Genomic DNA, 21,923 nt, shown 5'->3' with positions numbered 1-21,923 from the left:
TTTTTGTTATTCCTTAAGCGCTGAAGGTGGTTTAGTCAGCCATGTATCGGCAGCGGACGGGCGAACAATAATCACGAGAAACAGTAAACACTGCGAATTTTTTTTTTTTTTTCGTTTCGCGAATGCTCCGCTGTCTCCCTGCAATGAACTAACCGTTTCCCTACTCGCCCAAACCACTACTATTCCACGGCTTAGCGAATGCTCACAGGATGACTATAAGCTCTCTTTACGCACGTGAGCTCTACAAAAGCCGGATTGGACCGTTTGCCCGCTCGACGCAGGAACCCGCTTTTGGGGAAAGGGAAACGGCGCCAGAGGCACGGGCGAGGTCTTTCTCGCTTGGGTCTGCACGACCGCGGAGTTCGCGTACTTGCGTGTATATAGCTCTGGCCGTAGAATACACCCTTGCGTGTGTACACCGTACGTGCCGCCTTTTTAATCGCCCCGTATCTGGACTCGGTGTATGTGTGTGTGTTAGGAGGGTAGTGGGAGGCGTGGAATTCACTGTAGCGATCGAGAAGAAGCGATGAGGGCGGGGCGCCGTGCCTCCCACGGCCGTTTTGGGTCGGCGTCTCTCGCTCGGCGCGCGAGCCCTTCGCACGGGCGGGCATAGCGCGGGCCCGGCCCGAACGTGTCGCGCATGCATGATGGGTGGTCTGCTCGCACGCCGCGCCGGTCGTTATTTCACTGCGCGTCGGTGTACGCAGGGGGAGGAGGGTTGCTTCTTCTCGCGGCTGTGCGTTGGTGCGACTGAGAGGAGGACGGTCGTGCGTGACTTCGTGCCGCGCCTGCGGCCCTACAGAGCTCGACGCGCAGAGGCGACGCGCGGTCGCCGGCTGTGCGTAGTACATGATACCAGCGGACCCCTCCGCTCAGGCGGCGCTGCCCCTACAGCGTGCGCGTGTCTCGTGCTGCGCAGTTTTTTTTTTTTTTAATGCCTGGCCCCTGTGCACCCTATACCTCCCTTGTCTGCGCTGGTTTCTATTACTGCTCCTCCCCCGCCTTCACCGCAGCTGCCTCGCATCCTCTAACCTCCTCGTACATTCATTATACTAATCGGCGCCAGCGGTTTCTTGGTCGCTGGTTATGAGGTTGGACGTGGTACACTCATTGCTCTGCCCGTGAACAGCAAATAACAAATAAGTTCCGCCAAAACAGTGTTCGGCTTCGTCGTTCGGCGTGGTTGGCCTTGCCTGCTCCTCTAGCTGTGCCCCAGACGTGTGGCATTGTCTAATTCATCCTGCTTCCTTTTTGGAGGTTGTTACCGACGTGTTGCCTGTATAATCGTCGTTTTTGACAGTTGTCCGCTTTCTTTCACTTGAATCGATAACATTCGGCATTGGTTACTGGTGTTGCACAGTGTTCAGTCCGTTCTTGCGTCGCTCTTCGACAGTTTCGCTAACGCGCGAAGCCGCTTTGCCCTTTGTTATCGTGTGCTTGTCCTCGTGTTCCTCTGTACACTTTGTCCAAGTGCACTGGAAAGCTTCGCATCTCCTTGAAAGCGACGCAACAGTAACCACGGTTCGCCGTTATATGCCGTAGTGCGCGCACCTGTGCGAGTACGGAAGGCCATTCTTCCGCGTCATTCTCCCATTGTTCAGCGCGTGGGGCGCTTTTCCGAATCGACTTGGCCGAAAGCGATGCATGCTCATCTGCCTCTGCCATTTACCGCTCCCCTATTCCACTTCCTCCACCCTTTTTTTCCTTTTTTTTTTTCGCTGTCGTTCTTCGTGTGGAATGGCCTCACCTCCACAGTATACCACGTTGGCAGTGCGAGGTGGTCGTGCGCGAGTGCGCGGGGTCGGAGGTTCGCCGTTAATTGCGCGTTAATGGGGAGCGGCTACGTCGACGTTCTAATTAATGCGACGTCGGCCCGAACACGTTTCGTGTGCGGGGCCCTTTTCGATCTGGCCGCCACCTCCGCCACACCGCGCTGCGCGTGCTCTGCGGTTGTGCCCGCAGTGGTGGTGTTCGGTGGTCGGCGGCGCGCTCGTCCCCCCCCCCCCCCCCCCCCCTTCCTGGCGACTCTCCATCATGCTTTCCCTCGACGTTGGTTGTGTGCGTATGCGTGTGCGGTATTTCCAATGACCGCGAAGGAAGCGGGCATGCTTGTCTCGTTTACGGGTAGCACATGTACGCTGATACGCCAAGTTAACTTTCCCTAATTTATCGTATCTCTCTTCGCGAACCCGAGGGTCCGTACATACTGCAGTTCTTGTGAGGGTTTGTCGTAGTTTATGCGAGCGCTACGGGTCAGTGCGACCGTGTATGCTCCGAAACAAAATGCAAAGCGAAATTAGTTTCATCAGCATTGAGTGGAGTACGTATACCTACAGCCCTTTCCCTGCTGTCCACCGACACTTTTATTTACAGTAGAGCGCATGTGTTTACGCGCATGCGTGGATGTCCGTAGCAGTGGCGGGGGAATCTTAGGAGGGCACTGTAGGACGTCGGTTTACTTGTCAGCTATCCGCGTATATACGGAGGCATGTCCGTCGTATACGTGAGGGGCCTTTCTTTGCCTTCATCCTGTTGCTCCGTATTCGCATTTCTTGCCACTCATATATTCTCGCCGAAAACAGGACAGCCGGCATCCTCCATTGCCGCACTTGCCAATCCATCTGTTATGCCGAAACTGATTCCGTCCCTTCTCACCTCTTCTGTGGGTAGAGAGAGTCTGGACCGTGCATGGGACGGCTCAGTGACTTTTTGAGGCCGCCCGTTGCATTCGCCGATTAGTATGTCCTCGCTTGGCCAAGCTCTTCGTGCCGCAATCGTGGCAGCGCGGAAGGCCGCGCGCTTTTTTTCCCATTCGGTGATTGAGTCGCGCGCCGCGCATACAGCAAACGGTGCGCTGCGGTCCGAAACTGCCGTGCCGGCAGAGATACACGGCCTCTTCGTGTGCGTCGTGTATATATAACGGGATGAAACCGAACCCGCCACCTGGCCCCCGTATATGTAGTTTGTGCCGATACCCCAGCCTGCCCGCTGTTCCCCTTTTCCCCCACCTTGTGTTCCTCCCGCCGGTGTCGGCAGCGTGCACGTGACCTGGCCGCGAGGCCGTTTCTCATTTCGGCTTCCGAAGCCGTCGGAAGCACGAACGCTTCCCGCGCGCCGCCTCTCCGCTCTTCTCTCTCTCTCCCCGTAGTGGCAGAGATAACGTGCGCCGCCGTTCTTACTTTCCTCAATGCTTCCTCTTATTTTTATTTTATTTTTTCTGCTTTCATTTGCTGTCTTCCCGCGTGCATTTCCCGGTTATGTGTCGGCGTTAATTAGAGAACGATCGAGAGGGAGAGGAGCGGCGGGCCTGGGGCTGTGTTCTGGCCTAGCGCGGCGTGCTTTTTGAGCCGGCGTCTGTTGTTTGATGGATTTCGTTTGGACACACCGTACGCCGTATAGCCCACGTAGGTGAGCTCGCGGTGTTGGGGATCATTACGGGAGGCACATACTTGTATACGCTGATATGAGCGGATCCCAATGTGATACGTCCTTCCGTGTCGCGATACGGCAGCGCAGGGGTAGCACTGCCTATAGAATCTGGTATCCCCCGGCTCACCCTGAATGTACTAAGAAGCAGGCAGTGACTTGGAGACCCCGCCAGACCAACATGTATTCGAACCCAGTGTCCTGCAGTCGGTTTTATCCCGGAAATTACGCAGTATTATCTAAGTTATGTAACAATAGAGTGGACCTGCCGCACATTGTGGGCGTGTCGCTAGGCGGAATCCTTTGGGGGCCGCCAAATAAAAGACGAAGGGCAACGTGTAGCCCTGCTGCTCAGCTCAGACCACCACGAGCAAGAGTGGGCGACCCAGCTGGCCGAGAGAGCCGCCGAGTTACATGGCATCTCGGCCGTCTCCTACGTAAAACGGGTCAAATAAAGTTGCTTCCTCTCGCTCTCTCTCTCTCTCTCTCTCGTTAGTGCAGTTTCAAGGCGCTGAGCCGTGCTCCCTCAAGGGCTGCAGAAGATAGCGCCAACCTTTCCCTTTCCCTCAAGAACCACTTACCGGCGCAGAGTACAAGAAATGAGCGTTGCGTTTTCCCCGGCGATTTCTTCCGTTTTGTTGCTAGATTTTCGAAACATTCTTGCTTGTTTACAAATAGAGTTCGTGGTTCAAGTTCATTTCCTTTTCAATAAGCTATCGGTGACGTTGCGACTTTCGGGAGCACAATAGCGGCAACTTCAGATTGCTAACGGCGGGAGCAATATTCCGCAACTGTGTGCCGTCGTGCTGCTATAGCTGCCTGCCGGACATTTCTCTCAGTAGCCTTTGGCTATGCATATCAGACGTGCCTGCTTCAGTCGATGGCACCGTCGGACGGAGATTGCGCGACGTGCCTGTCAGAGGATAAGCGAAAAAAATCGGGGAAATTTGCATTCGGTCGTGCAAAGCTTAGGCGCAGCGAAACTGACGATCCTCAAGTCTTACTGGCTGCTACTGCCAAGTATTAACTTGGTTGCTGCTAGTTCTTAACTTTGTTTAACTTAACTACGCATGTAGGGAAGGTATTCTCGAGCGATCATTTTCGGAGGTACCTTCCCTTTCGCGACATTTCGCGTGACTAGCGCGGACGCATCGGCGCCTACGAGCGACAGCGTTCCTGGCATACCACAAACGCAGGCAGGCTAACCATGGTTGGCGCAGTGACAAGAACGCTGTTGCTTGCCGACGCCTAACGCGTTGGAGGCCAGCCGCTCGATATCTAGCGAATGTTGACACGACTGCGCGCAGCCCCTTTATGGCAAACTCCGAGGCCAAGCGCATGTACACTGGGCGAAACTATGCACAGTGCACGGGCGGCGCGCAGCAGACGACACACTGAGGTGACGTCACGGCGCATGCGCAGTAGCGCGCAACTGGCGGGTGCTCGGCGCAGCCGTGTCTGTGTCGGGCGAAGCGAGCGCGCACCTGCGCCGGCGGTTACAAGGCAACGCGAGGTGACGTCATCGCGACTGCTTCGGCGCATGCGCGGCTAGGCAACGCGTATGGCGTCGGCAGCAGCTCTGCGCGTTGCCTCGTTGGTGCTGCTACAATTTCTCTCCCGAGCATGCTCTCCTTCCCTCTCCTTAACGTCCCATGTCACGGCAACATCTGCACGCCGCGGAGAGGAGGCGAGACACATGCCGCTCCGCGAGGTGGTTTCATAGCTCGGCGAGGTTTTACGACAGCAGGCGCCACTTTTTACGGTTAGCTAGATAGTTTCGCTCTTAAAAGTAACATCTAGGTTTGACGTCATGGCCGCAAACCTTGGTCGTTCGTTTAGAGAGTGCTTCGGGTTTTCTGGTAAAGGCGTTGCCTCGTGTATTGCCTGTGTATGGCGCTGTTTAATATAACGTATCACTTTTTAACAGCGGAGCTGTTTAAGCTCTTGGTTGCGCCTCGTAGTGCGAACATAAACTGCTCCTGGCGATGACGTCAGCGCGCGTTGCCTAGCAACGGCGCGTGCTTCGCCTCCTCTCCGTGCCGTGCACATGTTGCCTTGACATGGGGCGTTAAGGAGAGGGAAGGAGAGCATGCGCGCTGCGCGCGCTATGCTCGGGAGATAGAAAGAGAAAAGGAGAGCGAGAGAAATAAATTGTAGTAGCATCAGTGAGGCAATGCGCAGAGCTGCTGCCGATGCTGTCCGCGTTTCCCCGCGTTCGCGCCGAACGCGCATGGTGACCGTCACTGCAGCAGGCGCCTCTGGCGGCAACTAGGCAGGTTTCCACCAGCCACGCCCCGGCAAGTGTGGAGGCGCAGCTTGGCCGGGACGTCACCGGGGAGATAAAGCTCGGAGCCGCCGCGACGGCGGCAGAACTCTCGTTGACTCTGTGGCGAGTACATATGTAGCCTTGACATGGGACGACCAAAGAAGATCCGGACACCCGAAGGAGAAGTCGCTCATCTTGAAGCGCGTCGCGCGGCCAAGCGAGAATCTGCGCGTCGGCAGCGTGCCGATTCGGAATACCGTGCCGAGCAGCACTATAGCATTTCCTAGCAAAACGTGGCCAAGCCTAGTAAAACCTGGAATAAGCTAGGTTGATCACCGGCTTCACTGTTTACTCCAGCCTTGCACCACTGGTGCAAGCTGCCCACATTTTTTTCTTTCTTTTTCCTGAATTCACCTTCGTCTTAAGGACATTTCGCACATTCGTGTATAAAACATTTCAAGTATGACTGCAATGTCTAGGGTAAGGTGGGCAAAATGAGACACGGGGCCAAACGCGACATTTTGACTTTGCTGCTGCATATACCTAAGGAAAAAAAAAGTTTTTTTTAACACGAAAGTGTTTTATGCCGGGGTCCACCAAGACTTCACTGACGTATTTCCGTCACGGAAATACGTCATAGAACATAATACAAAGAAAGAAACCAGAAGAAAAAGTTCCACAAACATGCAAAATTTGGGAATCGAACCCACGACCTCTCGGTCCGCGACGATAGATCGCCGAGCGTTTAACCCATTGCGCCACAAACGCATTTGCAGAGAGGTACACAGACGCGCTTTATATATCTAACACTCCTCCGTGTACCCGCGCTCTTGCTCGGGGCGGTGCCGCCGCCTACGAGCAGAAAAGAGAAGTACTGCATTATGACACTAACGCGCACCGACAGTGAACGCTTCGGTGGTCTCAGCACTACGACGCCTCGATGCCAGCATTCGAAGGGACGCTGGCATCAAGAAGCACTACCAACGCCACCTAGGTGGCGTTGGTAGTGGCGTTCACCGTACTCAGCACAGCGGAGCGTGGCCTCCGCAATTAGCTCTGAAAATGTTTCTGAAGTTGATCGCGGAGGCTGCAATTACGACGCGCTGTACGCGCTGATTTGACTCGGTGACGATTCAGTTACGTGCTTTGTCTTGCGCGTTGTATTAGTGTGTCAGTTACGTGCTTCGTCTTTCGCGTTGTGCTAGCGTGTGCAGCGTAGTGCAGCTTCCATATGCACGACGGTTGCTCATGGTCATCGACGTTGGTAGTCATGATGGAGGAGACGTGCCACCAGGCGTCAGCGTGGGTGCATCAACGCCTAAGGGCGCTTTAGCCACAAAACACCAATAGACATTATATATCAATGTGCAATAAACATTACACTACTTCTGTGAAGACACGTTTCACTTTCGTGTTCTATACCGATTCCTATATAAGAGGGATCAACCACATTTTTTTTTTGTTCTTTATTTCATCAACAGGTAGGGGTAATTGTCCATTCCTTTTGATAAAAAAGCTCGTGATTGTTCGAAGAGTTCGTGCGGGAAAAAATGCGCGGGGTTGACAGTGAGCTCGTGACCCGCCAAAAAGGGGTGAAATTCTGCTCGCTGAAACTTTCGAAGCCGTGCATGAAGGTACTCCCACGTTAGTTCACTAACGTAAGCATTTGTATTGTTGCTTTGCACTACTAGGTACATGCTGCCAAAAGTTTAGTTTTGTAAGTGTCGTTGGTTAAAGGGGAAATGTTTTTAGATTCGGGCATTTCAAAGGGGCAAAACGCTACAAGAAGGCGTTGAATCGGCATAAATAATTTGTTACTAAGTGAATCATTTATTTACGAACATTATATATTATATTTCCTCGTTTAGGATGGTGCGGACGTACAAGAGAACATCATCTGGATTTCGAAAGTATGGTGTGTGGCCATTTTCCTGCGCTGTTCTAGATGACCCCGATAGAGTTTGACGAGCCGCCGTCTGCCAGCGTAACAGGAGAGCATGTGGAAAACGATGAAGACACTAACGCTAACATAGCCTCGATTAATCGATTAATCGACGAAAAACCCCGCATCGAAATCGATTAATCGATGATACGCTAAAGTGACGAACGATTAATCGTTAATCGATTAAAACATTTAATCGACCATCCCTACTAATTCCAAGGCGACGCGAAGCATGGTGACTGTAAGAAAGTTGGGGAGGCGAGAACAATCGTCGTCTCTCGTCACTCCGACAGGCGTTTGACAGGTTTTGTGGACACTGACCCCACCGTAATGCGGCATGTCCGTTCTCGCTAGCGTGCCTGCGTGTTCTCCCCCTCCCGGCGAGGAGGATACCATTCAGGCACCCTAAAAGTGGTATGGTCTATGGGCGCGATCATTAACTTGCACGTCGGTTTGGCAGTCAAATTTTCTGTACGTGTCGTTTGGGCGTGTTCACTTGTTGACATCTGTCCTCAATAATTTAGGAAGAATCCAGCTCCATCCAATTTTGAAATACGGGATTATCTACGACTTCTCACAATGCCATATATTGAGTAAAAACCGTTTGCAAAAGTGTGTAGGTCGGCTGCCATGTTAAGCTGTTTCTTTTTTTTTTTTTGTGAGTGGATTACATGTCTTGTTTTAAATGTGGTTCCCCCCAAGTTAAGGAGAGCGATAGTCTATATGGTTCACTCGAGTAATTAAATTGTTACAGTTGGCTGCGCAGCGTTCTGTCATTCAATGTTGTCCGCGCTTCCTTTTATCAGTACATCAGCAGTGTGTTGTTGTCGTGCGCGTTTGTTTATTGAATGTGCGTTATGTTGGACTCTTGGCCTTGCTGATGTATGGTATATGCTTTATATTATTGTTAATTGATATGTATCATTTCAAGCAACATGCTCTTATTACGCGTAATTTTCTTTAAATGCTGTGTTTCCCTCTGTTTTGTCTCCCGTGTGATGTTGTAATGCCTACAGATAATAAAATATACATTATACGGCTATCCGGAAAACCGCATTTTATTTTCTGCATTTCATCACAACGTGCGTTGAAATGTTAACAAGAAATACATAAGCGAGAATGTAATCCTGTCAAGTATTAATGATCTAGTGGTATAAAGAAAAATTGCCTTGCCAAATTGAATCTTGTGAATGTCACATACTCTCGCGTACGTGAAAGCGCAAATGCGGTCGTTTTATTTGTGCTGAATTCGCGTTTCGATTTACGTTATTGAACAGAGTTGACTAGGCGAGAAAGGGCAGTTAGATGGGTGGATAAATGCTCTTGTTATAATTCAATTTCATATTAGTCTCCAGTGAAGTTTTATACATACATTCAAAATCTAACTAGGAAGGTGGAAAACAAAATAAGCTACGGTAAAGGTTGTTACCGGCACAAAACATAGCATCTGCACTACTTCATCAGTCATTAATAAGTGTCATAAAGCCACGGCACGAAAGCTGCTGCTTCAATTCATTGCAGGAAAAAAAATATAAATAATGTTGCAGGATCTCAAGAAACTCTCTTCAGAAATGGATTAGTATTTACTCCATTTGCAACACCTCAAGAACACTTTCCAGAAATGAAGTAATATTCACTCCAATTTAAACACTTAAAGACTCACTCAAGAAATGAAGTAATATTCACTCCAATTAGGATACCTAAAAACCCCTTCCGTAAATAAAGTAATATTCACTCCAATTGGAACACCGTAAAAACTCCCGAGAGAAATGAAGTAAATTCACTCTTATTTGGACACCATAAAAACTCTTGTGAGAGATGGAGTTAACTAAAACTCCATATGAATGGAGTATATTAAACTCTCATTCGGGAATGCGCTAGGCGACGAGGCATTTACTCCCATCTGGGATTATTTGTGTTTAGTGTGTAACGTATCACTTTTTAACAGCGGAGCTGTTTAAGCTCTTGGTTGCGCCTCGTAGTGCGAACATAAACTGCTCCTGGCGATGACGTCAGCGCGCGTTGCCTAGCAACGGCGCGTGCTTCGCCTCCTCTCCGTGCCGTGCACATGTTGCCTTGACATGGGGCGTTAAGGAGAGGGAAGGAGAGCATGCGCGCTGCGCGCGCTATGCTCGGGAGATAGAAAGAGAAAAGGAGAGCGAGAGAAATAAATTGTAGTAGCATCAGCGAGGCAATGCGCAGAGCTGCTGCCGATGCTGTCCGCGTTTCCCCGCGTTCGCGCCGAACGCGCATGGTGACCGTCACTGCAGCAGGCGCCTCTGGCGGCAACTAGGCAGGTTTCCACCAGCCACGCCCCGGCAAGTGTGGAGGCGCAGCTTGGCCGGGACGTCACCGGGGAGATAAAGCTCGGAGCCGCCGCGACGGCGGCAGAACTCTCGTTGACTCTGTGGCGAGTACATATGTAGCCTTGACATGGGACGACCAAAGAAGATCCGGACACCCGAAGGAGAAGTCGCTCATCTTGAAGCGCGTCGCGCGGCCAAGCGAGAATCTGCGCGTCGGCAGCGTGCCGATTCGGAATACCGTGCCGAGCAGCACTATAGCATTTCCTAGCAAAACGTGGCCAAGCCTAGTAAAACCTGGAATAAGCTAGGTTGATCACCGGCTTCACTGTTTACTCCAGCCTTGCACCACTGGTGCAAGCTGCCCACATTTTTTTCTTTCTTTTTCCTGAATTCACCTTCGTCTTAAGGACATTTCGCACATTCGTGTATAAAACATTTCAAGTATGACTGCAATGTCTAGGGTAAGGTGGGCAAAATGAGACACGGGGCCAAACGCGACATTTTGACTTTGCTGCTGCATATACCTAAGGAAAAAAAAAGTTTTTTTTAACACGAAAGTGTTTTATGCCGGGGTCCACCAAGACTTCACTGACGTATTTCCGTCACGGAAATTTCCGTCACGTATTTCCGTCACGGAAATACGTCATAGAACATAATACAAAGAAAGAAACCAGAAGAAAAAGTTCCACAAACATGCAAAATTTGGGAATCGAACCCACGACCTCTCGGTCCGCGACGATAGATCGCCGAGCGTTTAACCCATTGCGCCACAAACGCATTTGCAGAGAGGTACACAGACGCGCTTTATATATCTAACACTCCTCCGTGTACCCGCGCTCTTGCTCGGGGCGGTGCCGCCGCCTACGAGCAGAAAAGAGAAGTACTGCATTATGACACTAACGCGCACCGACAGTGAACGCTTCGGTGGTCTCAGCACTACGACGCCTCGATGCCAGCATTCGAAGGGACGCTGGCATCAAGAAGCACTACCAACGCCACCTAGGTGGCGTTGGTAGTGGCGTTCACCGTACTCAGCACAGCGGAGCGTGGCCTCCGCAATTAGCTCTGAAAATGTTTCTGAAGTTGATCGCGGAGGCTGCAATTACGACGCGCTGTACGCGCTGATTTGACTCGGTGACGATTCAGTTACGTGCTTTGTCTTGCGCGTTGTATTAGTGTGTCAGTTACGTGCTTCGTCTTTCGCGTTGTGCTAGCGTGTGCAGCGTAGTGCAGCTTCCATATGCACGACGGTTGCTCATGGTCATCGACGTTGGTAGTCATGATGGAGGAGACGTGCCACCAGGCGTCAGCGTGGGTGCATCAACGCCTAAGGGCGCTTTAGCCACAAAACACCAATAGACATTATATATCAATGTGCAATAAACATTACACTACTTCTGTGAAGACACGTTTCACTTTCGTGTTCTATACCGATTCCTATATAAGAGGGATCAACCACATTTTTTTTTGTTCTTTATTTCATCAACAGGTAGGGGTAATTGTCCATTCCTTTTGATAAAAAAGCTCGTGATTGTTCGAAGAGTTCGTGCGGGAAAAAATGCGCGGGGTTGACAGTGAGCTCGTGACCCGCCAAAAAGGGGTGAAATTCTGCTCGCTGAAACTTTCGAAGCCGTGCATGAAGGTACTCCCACGTTAGTTCACTAACGTAAGCATTTGTATTGTTGCTTTGCACTACTAGGTACATGCTGCCAAAAGTTTAGTTTTGTAAGTGTCGTTGGTTAAAGGGGAAATGTTTTTAGATTCGGGCATTTCAAAGGGGCAAAACGCTACAAGAAGGCGTTGAATCGGCATAAATAATTTGTTACTAAGTGAATCATTTATTTACGAACATTATATATTATATTTCCTCGTTTAGGATGGTGCGGACGTACAAGAGAACATCATCTGGATTTCGAAAGTATGGTGTGTGGCCATTTTCCTGCGCTGTTCTAGATGACCCCGATAGAGTTTGACGAGCCGCCGTCTGCCAGCGTAACAGGAGAGCATGTGGAAAACGATGAAGACACTAACGCTAACATAGCCTCGTCGAGTAACACCCGGCACAACGAGAAAATTATTCTGAGAGGCGTTACTTTGCATGAGATTTATCCAGTGCCAAAATTAGGAAAGACCAAGGCAAGGAACTCTGAAGGTATAGCGCAGTTCTAACTTCGTCGCTTCACAAAGCCATGTTGAGCATGATGAAAGCCGTGAAACACCTGCGCAGCTTTGCATCTAAAGTACAAGAAGAGGCGAAGAAGTCTCGTGAGGACAGATGTAGCTTACATTCGTTGAATAAGCCAGTAAAGCGCAAACATCCAAGAAATCGCAATCGCTCAAAGAAAGACAGGCGGTGCTTGATCTGCAAGCACTTTGTGGAGCACCACAGCGCCAGGTTCTGTTTGGATTCACAGCGAGTAGTGGAAAGAGTGGATTCATGAAGACTGCGTGGGTGCTCACGGAGTTAATTTCAAGTATTTCGCCTGCAAGAACTGAACTACTTTTTTTTTTTTTTTTTTGAGACTGCCCCATGCAGTGTCTCATTTTGCCGCGCAGGTTGGGGTAAAATGAGACATTTGTGACAATCCTTATTTCTTTTTTCTTCAATTTTGAACAGCGGGAGCACAGCCATGTTTATGTACCACATACCTTGTACCCAAAAGAATGTTGCTGTCTTGTTGTTTTATGTTATTGAATGAAATTTTTTAAAAAATATTCACTATTTGCAAACTTCTGTCGCATTTTGCCCCGCCTTAGCCTAATATATTATTATTATTATTATTATTATTATTATTATTATTATTATTATTATTATTATTATTATTATTATTATTATTATTATTATTATATTCCCCGCTTTGTTTTTCAAGCTGCGACTAGCGCACAGCCGTATTTAGTGACCGAAGTTCCCACGGTCTCGCGACTTGATACAGGCGCTCGCCATCGGGCACCTTCGGCGGCGAAGCGCTGAGAACGTTAAATATACCGTGGCGCAGTGCACTCGAAAGCAGAGCACCCGACGCGTATTGGGGCCGTCATTCTTCTCGCGGTTAGTAGCTGCAGGCCCTGTAGCGAGTCGGCTCTCGCCTGCAATCTCCGTACGCGTTTTCCTCTTTCCCGCGACTCGCTTTGTCGCCGGTCTTGTTCTCGGGAGATTAGAGACAGGCGACGTCGTCCTGCAGCTTCCGACGGGGCCGTCGTCGGCGCTGGGCTGGCTCTGCGGATCGCCTTGGCTTTTTTGTTTATTTATTTATTTTTTCTTATCCCGCTGCGCGGTTCGCCGCGCATGGTTTCACAGGCGCGCCGCCGTCATGGGAAACGGGACAAAACCGCAACCACAGGCGTGCAAGAAGTTGCGCTCGCTCCTCGGCGTCCCGGTAGTGGCCCTGTTCCCGAACACTTCTTTTCATTCTCTTTGAAAGGAGCGCTGCGGAGGCTTTCTCGAATAACCGAAGACAGATCGCGTAAGGACACATGTACGAGAAAACGTCGAGGTGAAGTGCCAGTGTTCAGAGTTTATATGAAGTCGGGCGTAAGGGCGTAACGCAGAAGCACTATCGTCCTCGCGTAATCGCGGCAACTGAGCGTCGTAAAGACAGAACAGCAGTTGGGAAGTTTAGATTGTCTGTGTACAGATTATACGCTTGTCGAAAACCGAAACACCGGTGACGTAGGAAAGAGCTGCAGTGCCGGTGCCGCCATCTTGCGACGCTGAGATTCAGAGCGCTCGGAACTGTTATTGCGATGATTCATCGCGTGTTACTTATAGGCGGTGGCGTAAACCGTCCGTAGCAACGTATAAATTAACAGAGAGGTTTAGCGTGTTCGGTTATACACTAAACGCTGGCAGATCGGGCGGAAAAGCGGGTACGTGAGCGGGGGCACAAATGCGAGTAAACATAACGCAAACATAAACACCTTATTTACAGCAGCTAAATAAGACAAAGCAAACCACTTAATGTTGAAGTCGACACTTATTTTGCGGCCTTTTCCTTCTGCGTCTGAGTAAACGCGAAATCCCTCCCACGTTTAAGCTGCGTCGATTCAGCGTCTGTTCCGACACACACACACACACACACACACACACACACACACACACACACACACACACACACACACACACACACACACACACACACACACACACACACACACACACACACACACACACACACACACACACACACACACACACACACACAAAAGCACTGCAGAACGCTGCCGGACTACTTGGTGCGATAACTCACGTGCAGAAGCTCCGCCCCCGTGGTTTACCCTTCATTGCCACAGAAAGTTGTCCGCGACTATTGCAACTTCCATTCGCAGGAGTGCACGCTACACAACAGACAACACCACAACACCACGACACGAACACCACGAGGGAGCAATGGGAGGCACTGCTGTCCAGCTCGGCCCTCGACGATCAGCTCAAGCTGATCCAGAGAGCGGAGAAGATACCAAGAGCCAGCGGTGCCCTGGACCAGGGGCCCCGACCATTAGCGATGCCCCTTCGGGGCAAGACAAAACTCTATCTTTGTAATAAAGTTTATATATCTATATATATCCATTCGCTAGTGCCACGCGCCATAACATTAGTTGAGGTATAGTGGAGCAAACAGGTGCACCATTGGGAACATGTCACGTCGTCGAGACCGAGCTGTTAGCCATGCCGTCGATCGAATGAAGGCGCTGTGGTTCATCGGCTGGCAGTCATGTTCAGGAATTTAGTGGTGGTGATGATGATGATTTATTGACATCCCCTTTGAAATGGGGCGGGGACAAATACTCACCTAGCCTGCTTGATTTTAATGAGGTAGGCTGTACATGTTTTTCATTCTTGCATTTTGGTATACGTCTCCATAATCTTTCTTTTTTTCTTCCTCAAAACTTATTTATCTACCTTGTATGTCTGCCTATGCCTGTAACGGATCCGGTGGTATCAATCTCTTCCCTGCTTTTTTTTTCCCCACCAATAGATTTAAACGTATCTTGCTTATCTCGACTGCTGACTGGTTGACGCTTCTGTCCACTTTAAATCCTAGCGCTTCTGGAAGGTGTGCGTTACCTACGGTCTCACTGGGTGAATCCCTTCGCATTCCATTAGGATGTGCTGAGAGGTATCCGGATTCTCGCTGCAGCATACACATGCCTCATCTGGTTGCGAATATTCGCTCCGCTATGTTTCTCTCCTTAGGCAACCAGCTCGAGCCTCAGATAGCAAGGCAAACATTAGACAAAACCCTTTGTGTTATCGTTCAGATTTTTCTTTCTAATTTCTTTCTTCGCGTTCTTTTAAATCTCCATGATCGTTTGTGTTCCTGTCCCTGTCTCTGTTTCTCTCACTTTCTTTTTGATGACTCCTGGTTTTCTATCTACACTTTAAATTACCCTGTACTTGGTCGCCAACTTTCTTGACCTTTTCCTTCATTCTATGTCGACTGTTTCCAAGTACAGATACTTATGAACTTTAGCCGCCCGTTTATTTTGATCCATGTTCCTTAGTGTTTCTTCAAAACTAATTTGGCTCTGTGCTTCTCTGACTTCAAAAGAGGCCCAACCCATGTCCCTCTGTACTGCCTCATTTGTGATTTTACCGTGGGCTCCCAAAGCCAACCGGTCTACCGTTCTAAATTTGGTTAACTTCCAACCCCGACAAGGTAATCGATTTGAAGCACAGAATGGCATTTGCGAACGTTAGTGCTGGCACCATTACTCCTTTCCAGACAACGACCTCTAGCTCCATCTGTCAGTGGCGGGTGCTGTGCGGTCGCATCACTCAGTGGGAAACGAATTTCAAGAATTGACTACAGGAGCAACGCTTCTTTATACACCTAGATATTTTCACTTAAGTAATCTGTATGTCATCCACTCGTTATGTGCGAAGTTTGGCTTTAGTGCAGTAATTTTCTTGGTTCAATGGCCATATTTTTATACCATTGTGAACTCCATAGCGACGTTTAGAAATTCATACCTGAAGAATGCGCCTTAATCTGCCCGAACCACTGAAAACGCGTAATCTCTATGACTCACTCTTCGTACGTGTGAATTTTTTATTAATTGTGCAATGCTTCTGAGGTTAAAAAGGCACTTTTGTAAAGCTGCACTGCAGTGAAGCCGCTTTAGGGGGTCACGTGCCTTTTATGAGAACGTCAGACGCCCCAAAACACATTAAATTTGCAGCACTCTTATTTAAGGTATCATTTGGGAAAGGTGAAAACATATCTCGAAAACAACACAGACTAAGCAGCTTCTTTCAAGTGAGATTCGTTTCCTTCAAAATTTCGCATCCACCGAACCGCAAGGCACTCGAGTAATGTAGTGAAAGCAACGTATAGGATAGAGCTGTGAACTGACAAGGCCAAACAAGTTTCTCAGGAAATTATGAAATGAATGAAAGAGCAGTTTCCACACAGGAGGTATTGAAAAATGTAGTGACCACTACAAAGGCGACATAAAAAAGTTTGGTTTACTCATACTGCGGAACATGAGCAACTTACCAAATTACATGGTATGCACAAGGATGGCTTTTTCCTGTCACCTACCTCTGTGAAAATTAGTCATTTTTTATTATTTGGGAAGCTTGCATATAAATGGTTTAAATGGTTCGGTACATGTAATAGTACGAGTTCATATAGAAGTTAAGGTATTCTAAACGTCTAATGTTTTGTTCTGCACGAAAGACAAAAAAAAAAAAAAAAAAAAAAAAAAAGAAAAAAAGATGATGACGGTGGTCTGTTTTGTGGCGCTAGGAGAACGAAAAATGCATTAGTCCGAACTTTGTTGCCTGAGAAGACGGATGTTTTAAATGCGAATCATTTCTTGGCGAACATTTGCCACTTTGACAGTATCTATCTATCAATCTAGCCGCCTACGTCTTGATGCTCTCATGGTCGTTTCGTTAACTTGGTATTTACCAAAATTGGCATAGTATGACAAGAATGTATGACGAAAATAAATGATAGGTCATGACATGTGGGTCAAGTAGATCATGAAACAGCTGGCGACGTCTTGGTGCTCTCATGGCCGTTTCGTTAACTTGGTATTTACCAAAATTGGCGTAGTATGACAAGAATGTATGACGAAAATAAATGATAGGTCATGACATGTGTGTCAAGTAGATCATGAAACAGCTGGCGACGTCTTGGTACTCTCATGGCCGTTTCGTTAACTTAGGAGGTACTAGAATTGGCATAGTATGACATGCATGACGAACATAAATGATAGGTCATGACATGCGTGTCATGTAGGTTGTGAAACCGCCGCCTAAAATGACAATGGACCTGCGAAAGAACATTAACACTCAAAACCACTGAAATGGGTTCTGATGTGGGTACTAAGTAAAGGAAACACTAAAGGATGATGGTAGAAGTCATAGTCATGAGCATGACTCATCAAAAATGACAATGACTCGGCAAAAAAGATTAACACTCAAAATCCACTGAAATGGGTTTGCACGTAGGTACTAAGTGAAGGAAACACTACAGGATGGTGGTATAAGCCGTAAATCATGACCTTGACTCACCAAAAATGACAGTGACTCAGCAAAAAAAAAAAGAAAAAAAAAACACTCAAAAACGACTCAAATTGGTTCGGACGTGGGCACTAAGTGAAGGAAGCACTAAAAGATGATGGCAGAAGTCATAGTCACGAGCAAGACTCAGCAAAAACGACAATGACTCAGAAAAAAAAATTACTCAAAATCCACTGAAATGCATTGGTTCGGACGTGGGTATTAAATGAAGGAAACATTAAAGTATGGGGGTAGAAGCCATAGTCATGAGCATGACTCAGCAAAAATGAGAATGACTGAGCGAGAAAACATTAACACAAAAAACCACTGAAATGGGTTCGGACGTGGGTACTAAGTGAAGGAAAAGGCTAAATGTTGATGGTCGAAGTCATAGTCATGAGCACGATTAATGCTTTCGCCTTGAGGTCTCTTAGGCCTAGCTAAAGGGACTCCTGGGGAAGTCATGACATGAATGTCATGACATGCGTGCCATGTAGGTCATGAAACAGCCGCCTACGTCTTGGTGCTCTCATGGTCGTTTCGTTAACTTTGTACGCTATCCGCCCTCTGCTTCGCATAACATCGATTCCCACAGGGCGTGGGATCTGCCGGCTTTTTTTCTCGTAACAGTCTGCCACACTGAAGCTGTCGCAATACGCTGTCTCTAGAAATGTCAGCTTAGGTAATACAATCAATGAGAAAGCGATGCAATTTTACGTAAGCATTTCGCACACCCCTAGATTTTCCGTGTTGGTGAAATATATTGCGCCTGATTTCGACGCGTTTAAATGACTGTGTTTTGGGCTCAACGCATTCACCTATACTTTTTTCTTTCGGTTTTCAGGAGACGAAAGGTGTCGAAAACTGAGCGCAGTGAGAACCGGCCGTGCCTACTATATCAAGCGCTCTCTGAGAGGTAAGATTTGAAACATCTGCCCATTGTTCATAGCAAGGAAAAAAAAAAAAAAGGATCTACTTCTAGTAATGCATTTCTCGTGCCGGACACTGATGTGGAGGACATTGAGCTTGTCATATAGACAACAGATGCACCCGTTTCTTAGATCCCAGTGCAGAAGTAGGTGAAGCAGTTGTGTGACACCCTGTGCTTGAGGGCCTGTGTGTCTCCTGGGCGCGACATACTCGGTCGTTTCTGATGCTGTGCGTGACGTGACAGCGCCCATAGATTCCAAGCGTCTTGTATTTTGTGCCTTCCGTGATGGAGGACGCGATCGGTGGTGCGACGCGCGCTTCTCCCCTTATAAGCCGCGCGCGCTAATTGGGCGCACGGCGGTGTCGGGTCGGAAACGGAAAAGGGGCGTTCCTGTCACGGCGGCGGCGGCTGTGGCTCTGGTCCCGTCTTCCGTTCGACGGCGCCCGCGATTCTGTTTTGTGCGCGCACGCTCGTGTTTGAGCGGAAGAGCCGACTTCCGCGGCGTCGCGCAGTCGCACTTGTCTTCGCGTGACACAGGCCCCTGCGACGACCCGCGGTCCCCTCCTTTTCCCCCTTTATTTGTTTTATTATTTCCTGTTTTTTTTTTTTTTTTTTTCGAAAAGTGCAAGATTTCTATGACCAATTGTTCGAGACGAAACAATAGTTGGTTGTGCATGTGATATGGATATGGCCAGAAAGAAAGAGAGAGATCGAGATTTAATTCAGGAGTGATGCCTCGATAATTCAGGACTAAAAAAAAAAAAAAAAAAAGAGTGACATAGGATAGAGTAAAGTAAGCCTATTTCGTGTATACAACTAAGTGGCCGTAAGCAAAAGTTATCCATAGTCATCTCCCAGATCGTTCGTCGATTCTGGTACCCGTATATAGGCCTGACAAGGCGCGTCGGCATAGAATTGGCAGGATGATTCCTAATAAATTGTCTTGGCTCGGACATTTTTGGCACGAGGCATATGCACCGGGCGGCGCCTTCTCTTTTAACGTGTTCTGTACGTTTGCGTCCCGGATAGTTATTCTGGATATTGTCAATTTGTGCCATATTGTTGAATTTGCCATTTCTTGTCGGCTATGTCCCAGAGCAGGCCCAGAGCAGGCCCAGAGGCATACTACGGCCTTTCCGATTGGTGCAAAATGCCGCCATTAGAGAATTGACAATATGGCGGAATTTGACAACCTCCGAAATAGACCCCCCCTCGCCCTCCCGGTACATTAAGCTGAAAGTCATGAACGGACGCTCTCCGCGTTGCGTCCCGCTAAGGGCTTGCGTTTAGCGTACAGAAAGTGCTATATAAATGCCATTGTAAAACTGTTGCTTGACACTGAATGACACTGCGATTATCCGTGAAAGCTCTCCAGTGTCACCGTATTAACGGCATTAAGGTCTCACCGAAACAGTAGAATGTGTTAGCATGGCGCCGCCGTTTTACCGTACCGTTACCGCAATTGCTTTCCACCATTTGCGCATGTACACTCAGCGCCAGGCGGTATCGATAATGGTGGAACGGTAACCGTGCACGTTGAAATATAGTCTCCGCATAGCTATCTGCTGCTTATTACCGTTCTTGCTTCCTACCAGGCGTACAACCGACGCGAGCGTGAGATAAGCCCGCACTCGTGCGCAAGTGACATTCGGCCTTGCGCGGTTACTTGCGATGGAGCGGTCACGCGGTACCAAAATGGTCGTCTAGCGGCGTCTGTATCCCGAAAGCGCTGCAGCGTGAGCATGCTATACGACGCCATTATTTCGAAATACCTCGCCTGCCGTCGGGCCCGTCTATTTGCCCCACCGTGGGCTCCCGTGCCCGACATCTGCTTTCCTTTCCGCGTGTATACTGAGGGCCCGGTGCGTGCCGGCCACTGTGTCAACACCGTGCGCGCCCTCTGTGTAGCATGCGGCGGAGCAGCAGCAGCAGCGTCCCTCCCGCGGCGAGCTATAGGGCGCTCCCGGTGTTGCCAGCGCGCTCGTGTTGCCCGTGTAATTCTCGGTGCGGGCAAACATGGCCCGCGGGCGGGCCGCATTTGCCGTGCGGACGCGGCAGCAGCGGCGAGCGAGGGCGCCGGGAATCTCGAACTTGTGCAACGGCCGTCGTGCACGCCGGGATCTCGATGCGTGGAGCGCGCGCGTACGCACACACCTTGCGTGGTGGTTGCGGTGCGGTTGCGTCACGGGGAAGAAGAAACCGAAGTTCGCGCGAGGCACTGTGCCTCTAACGCGTGGGCTGCCGGAGAAGTCGACATCGTTGCGATGATCTCCGTCGCATTGAGTTTCGTGTGCCGTCTTGTTTTGATTTCCTGCGGTGACTGGCAAGTGTAAAGCAATGGAGGCTTGCTAGCGTTGCGTCAGTCTTTCGGATAATTGTGCAGAAATGCTTAGGGATTGCAGACGAGCCTGCCTTATTGAACTCGTGAATTTCGACTTGTTCTCTCAGTCATGTTAGCTTTGTGCGACATGGGGGGCATGCGGGATCTTGCAATTGGATGTTAACTAGCTAGCTAGAGAGAGAGAGAGAGAGAGAGAGAGAGAGAAATGGAATTAATATAAATGGAAGGTTGGGAGGCTAACCAGAAAGCGGTCTGGTTGGCTACTCTACATAGGACAAGGCAGTGATGGAAGTGCTTCTCCAATTGCTCCAAATTACCCCAAAAGAGGAAGGCTGCTACATGCCGCTCCAAACTTTCATTTTTGTTAGTAACTACTCCGAACCTCCTCAGAAAGAGCGTTGTGAAAATGAAGACGAGGAACTTCAACCGTGTGACCAACCGATGAGCCCTAAAGAATCCGAAACAAGCTGTATATTATCATCGTTTTCGAAAACGCAGTGAAGCCAATCGTAGCCTTGGCTGCAGCCGAGCCCGCCGAGGCATTTCTCACGGCGAACGTTCTCCGCGGTGCCTAAGGCAAAATGTGTGTCAGATTACTTGGACCTCATCTGATTACCAACTGCTGCTGTGGAAACGGTGATATGGGACTGGTTTCTTTTACATTGTGATGCTCAGCTTTATCGGCTTTGATCTCATTTCTGCCACAAGAACTGGCATTTTAAGTGTATAGCTCATTTAGGGGGCTGTATTTTTGAACTTGACATGCAGACTGTTTTGGTGAAATATGAAAGTGACTGAGATTACTTCAATCTCATGCCGATTATCAACTACTGCTTTGGCACGGTCATATGTGATTGTGGTTACTTTCATAATGTGGTGCTCAGCTTTACCGGTTTGATCTCATTTCTGTTACGAGAACTGGCATTTTAAGTTTTTATGAGACGCTTCTGTGACGCTTTTAGTTCCAGGAGTCGAATGACATATTTTGCCGTCTGCTCCGAAAACACTTATGGCTGCTCCAAAGTGGAATTTTTTTTTTTCTGCTCCGAAATTTACTCAAAAATGTAAAATGTCGCTTCCATCACTGGCAAGGAGATGATTGAGGAAATTGCAAGATGAGAAAGACAAATATGAAAAGGAGGTGGAAAGAAATGACAGAAAGAGTGGTTCTGTATCAGAAAAGCATTAGTTGGCGCAATCC

General features: G+C 48.9%; 1 protein-coding gene across 5 annotated transcripts in view; it reads left to right on the top strand.

Moving 5' to 3' along the window:
• LOC119460676 (plexin-A4-like) overlaps nucleotides 1-21,923 on the top strand; it is a 356,289-nt gene that overhangs the window by 40,926 nt on the left and 293,440 nt on the right. For 3 of the 5 annotated variants that reach the window (XM_049672065.1, XM_049672064.1, XM_049672063.1), the window contains exon 2: nucleotides 18,295-18,366. The exons of the other annotated variants lie outside the window; for them this stretch is intronic. The gene's annotated coding sequence lies outside the window, so the exon portion shown is untranslated. The remainder of the gene's footprint in view (nucleotides 1-18,294; nucleotides 18,367-21,923) is intronic. 5 annotated transcript variants of the gene reach the window in all.

This window comes from Dermacentor silvarum, chromosome 8 (genome assembly GCF_013339745.2).
Source record: "Dermacentor silvarum isolate Dsil-2018 chromosome 8, BIME_Dsil_1.4, whole genome shotgun sequence".
Lineage (NCBI taxonomy): Eukaryota > Metazoa > Arthropoda > Arachnida > Ixodida > Ixodidae > Dermacentor > Dermacentor silvarum.
Note: the sequence above shows the minus strand (reverse complement) of the source record. Positions and strands in the feature narration are given on the sequence as shown.